This window comes from Prionailurus viverrinus, chromosome A3 (genome assembly GCF_022837055.1).
Source record: "Prionailurus viverrinus isolate Anna chromosome A3, UM_Priviv_1.0, whole genome shotgun sequence".
Taxonomy (NCBI): Eukaryota; Metazoa; Chordata; class Mammalia; order Carnivora; family Felidae; genus Prionailurus; species Prionailurus viverrinus.
In genome coordinates this window covers 7,889,085-7,893,486 of record NC_062563.1, presented here as the reverse complement: position 1 = coordinate 7,893,486, position 4,402 = coordinate 7,889,085, and positions in this window count along the sequence as shown.

Sequence of the window (4,402 nt, the reverse complement as noted above, 5' to 3'; positions counted from 1 at the left end):
CCCTAATGAGCACATTTTTATGGTTTAGCTCATTTAATCTTCCCAGCATCCTCGAAGGGGTTTCTCTTACTGCCACTTTAGAGACAGGTTGGCCGAGGCTTAGAGAGGGGAGACAATACAGTGCGATGCACAGTTGGGAAGCAAGTGTGGGTCGCTGGAGCCCAGAAACCATGTACATAACTGTTATATGTCCCTTCTCCTGTATGGAGTGGCTGTGGACTGAGATACCTCCAGGGCTAGGCTGCTAACTTAGTGTGTGAAGTCAGCTGGTGGCAAACTGGGCTGTACCTCTAACTAGGGGAAGCCACCCCCAGAATCTAGCTGATTATTGCTTTTTGGGAGTGTGGGAACCAATTTGTCCTATCTTTTAATTTTTCAAGAGAAGCTGAAAATTTGGATTTTTGTGTGGGGTTTTCTAACAGTAAGAGCTACCTATTATAATGGACGTACAGTAAAGGTATCTATTACTTATCATGGTGCAGGTCAAACCAACGTGACTTCAAGATGGAAGCCAGTTTGTAACATCTGGAACACTGTGGTTCTTGTTCCAGGGTCCAGGGTGGGGGGCCTGGGCACCAGCAGAGTTCATAACATATCCCCCAATCACAGAACTAGTCTGTTCAGCCGATCCATGAGTTTGTGAAACGTCAGTCAACCTGGTTTCCTTTAAAGGATTACGCTGGCAGAGTCCTTTGCAGAGCCTGGCTCATGGCAGATATCCAATCAATGAAGAATAGAAACATTCACTGAACAGGACCACAGGTAGAGAGGACAGAAGACACAGTAATAAAACTATGCTGAGTTCAGTAGCTCCATTAGAAGTTATATTTTGAGTAAATTGCTGACCAAACGCATCTTGATTTTTGCATCTGTTAGTCTTCTAAAATCTTTTTAAAGCTTTATTATTATTATATATATTTTTAATTTTAGAGACAGAGCACAAATGGGGGAAAGGGCAGAGAGAGAGAGAGAGAGAGAGAGAGAGAGAGAGAGAGAGAAAGAGAATCCCAAGTAGGCTTCATGCCCATCACCGAGCCCAATGCAGGGCTCAATCCTACAACCCTGTGATTATGACCTGAGCCGAAATCGAGAGTCAGATGTTCAACCACCTGAACCGCCCAGGTGCCCCTAAAATGTTTTTTTCATGAGTTCGCTGAGTGTTTAGCCCATCATTAGCTCATTCTAATGGTGTGTAAGTAGTGATATGAAAAAAGTATACCCAGGGGCTGGTGATATGGGCATGAACAAGGAAAGTTGATATCCACTCATGGAGCTGATGGTCTAGCAAGGAAAAGAAACACGCCTAGTTTCCTGATCACCATGCCTCTTACACCTAGGTTCCATTTGTAGTATGTAGATTAATTGAAGTTTTATGGATATGGGGAGGAGTTCCCATCTCAATCATGATATCCTTTTGGATTTCCATGTATTTCTGACAAAGTGCCCTGAATTGAACAGAGAAAAGGTGCTTCTTGTGGCTGTATCCACAAGTGAATAGCCATTTTCTATGACTAATTTACATAAGTTATGTTTATTTTCCCATTATATCCTCAAAAACACTCTGTGTGATAGAGATTTGTGCCCTCCATCTGCAGGAAAGTAATAAAAACTGAAGCTAAATATCTTGTTTAAAGTTACTCCCCTAGCAATGGCTTTATTAATCAAGAAGTTTTAGAAGCAAATAGGGGGGGAAAATACCTTTGGATTGAGAAAATAAAAGGAATATGTTACTGTGTGAAACTGAGAAGCTTAGGAATAGACCCAGGGGTCATGCTTTCGGATCTCCATCTTTCTATATTTCTTGGTTCTTCTGGGTTAGCTTGATTCAGCATGCACATTTCATCAGAAAGTCCATCCTTTCCAGCTTCTCTGCATATGTAGCATAGAGGAAGGCCATATATTTTATAATAGTCCCACAGAAAGTCACAGGACTGAGTTTTGCTGGAGTGGAATTTCTGAACCAAGGCCAGAGAAATTCAACTTGCTGCTGTGGCAAAAGGTATCTTCCAGAAATGTTGAAAACAATCATCTGTCTGGGTAGGCTCTTTTCAAGAACCTTGCTACTACCCGTTGAAATGTAGTCTCTCCCTTTTCTAGAAATGGGGTGAGTCTTTGTGATTGCCTCAGTGAAGACAATGGTGGAGGTGACACCCAAGGCTAGCACAGGACATCCAAGGCTAGATCGGAAAAAGGAGCATGCTTTCACCCTGATTTCTGTCTCTTAAGGATACTCATCTTTGCAAGACTACTATGTGATGAGGGAGCCCAAGCCACATGCAGGGTCTACATGCAGGAATTCTGGGCAACAAAGTTAACGTCCCAGTTGATAGCAAGCATCAAGTACCAGGCTTACATGAGTAAGACTTCAGACAATTCCAGTTCCTTCCTTGCAGCTGACATTGAGTGGAGCAGAGACGAACTGTCCTCACTGGACCCTGCCCAAATTGCATATTTGTGGGCAAAAAGGGATGCTTGTTAGTGCCTTAAGCCACTAAATTTGGGGGAGATTTGTTATACAACCATGGTAACAGGAACAATGATCATATCTGAGTTGTATGACTACAACTGGAGTTGGAAAAGTGAAGGGGGGCAATGAACCATCTTACGGGGCAGAAAGTAAAGGGGGGTGGTTTATAACATAAAAACTGGGTGAAACAGCCAGAAGGGGGATGATGAGAGTTAACAGACACAACAACAGATACCCTTTACAGTGGTAAAGGAAGTCTCTCAATACTGTCTTCAAAATGCATGCTCTTTTACTTCCTGAAAACGTTCTTCCCATCTCATGAGCTCCCCACAGCCTAGCTGGGACAGAATGTAAAGATATAAATTACAAGGTAACACAAAAGCTGATTGTCCTTTCCAGTAGAGCAGATACTTCAAGACTGGCTGCATTAGATAGCATGCATTCTGTTTCCAGATCACAGCCCATGATGGTTATAGTCTAGCAGGACTGAGGTGACCCCGAGATAGAATTCCTTGCACTAGTGTCCATATGGGGACTGATAGATCTAAGTCATTTTTGATTTTTTCATTGCTTATTATGTAAGTTTTCATATGCAAAAAAAAAAGGGAATCTGGGTCTAGAAGGCAAATGGAAAATGCTACTTGAATTAGTTTTAACTTATTTTCATATTGTATTTCTTCCCTGGTATTTGTCTCTAAGCATCATTGGTAGAGTAAGCACGAATGCTGCTCACATGAATTTTGCTGGATCATGGGGAAGAAGTGGCTACCACAGCATGCTGACACAGTAATAGTTCGTTATGAGCCTCCAAATGGGAATGTGCTTCCGAGCTGTCTTCTGATGGCTGCACGGTGACAGAATAATTTATAAATATAATCAATCATTCCATATTCCACTTGCTGATGGCAATGCCCATTAACACATGTTAGGGACATAAACTTCTTCCCAAGTGCTAAGTGGTTATCCACGGTCTTGCCAGTGTTCAAGTGGGGAAAATCTATCTAGGGGATGTTTTTACAGGCTAACTGGAGTAATTGGTTTCCTGCTTCTAACCATTCCATGCAAATGTGCTGATTCATCTTACAAAGTTATCTTTGTACAAAACCAACTGTAATATGTCATCTGCTTATGATACCAAACAAACAAAAATTAGACTAAACGTTGGATGACACGTCTTTGAGGCCCTTATACAGCCTTTGTATCTTGGCCCCATCTTACTACTCACCTTGTCTTTCTTCTGTCTACTGTGAGGTTTTTCAGGCTCCTCATTGCTCCATGAACACAGGCGATGTCACTTTGCCATGCGAATTCCTCTTTCAGAGGTACCTTCTCTCCATCATCCATATCTTCCATGCCTCGTCCATTTCCTGGACACGCTTCAAGGCATTTGTATTACTTCCTCTATATTCCAACAATAGCATGCTTATAAATTTATCTACATACGTATATATATTTGTATTTTAATTATTTGGTCCATATTTAAAGCACCCACTAAACTGAGAACTCTTTGACAATTGGATCATGTATAATTCTTCTTTGTGTATCCGATGCCCCATTCAGTGCATCCATTATAATAGATGATGAATGGGTGGACAGATGGGTCATTGACCAAGTGAATCGTAATCAAGTTTGACAGTATGGCACGGTCTTGAGTACTCCAGCTTTATAGTAAGCCTTGAAGTCAAGTAACAGAAGTTCTCTCACTTTGTTACTTTTTAAGATTTCTTTGGATAGCCTAAGGTTTTTGCATTTCCACCTAAGTTTTAGACTCAGTTCAATGTCTACGAAAAAACAAAAAACAAAACCCACAACAAAGCCCCAAACTCTACAAAACCCCAAAACCAATAGAATTATGATTGGGGTTGTTGTAATACTGTTGAGTGATTCTATCCATAAATAGCAGTCTATATAGCCATTTACCTAGTTCTTTGATTT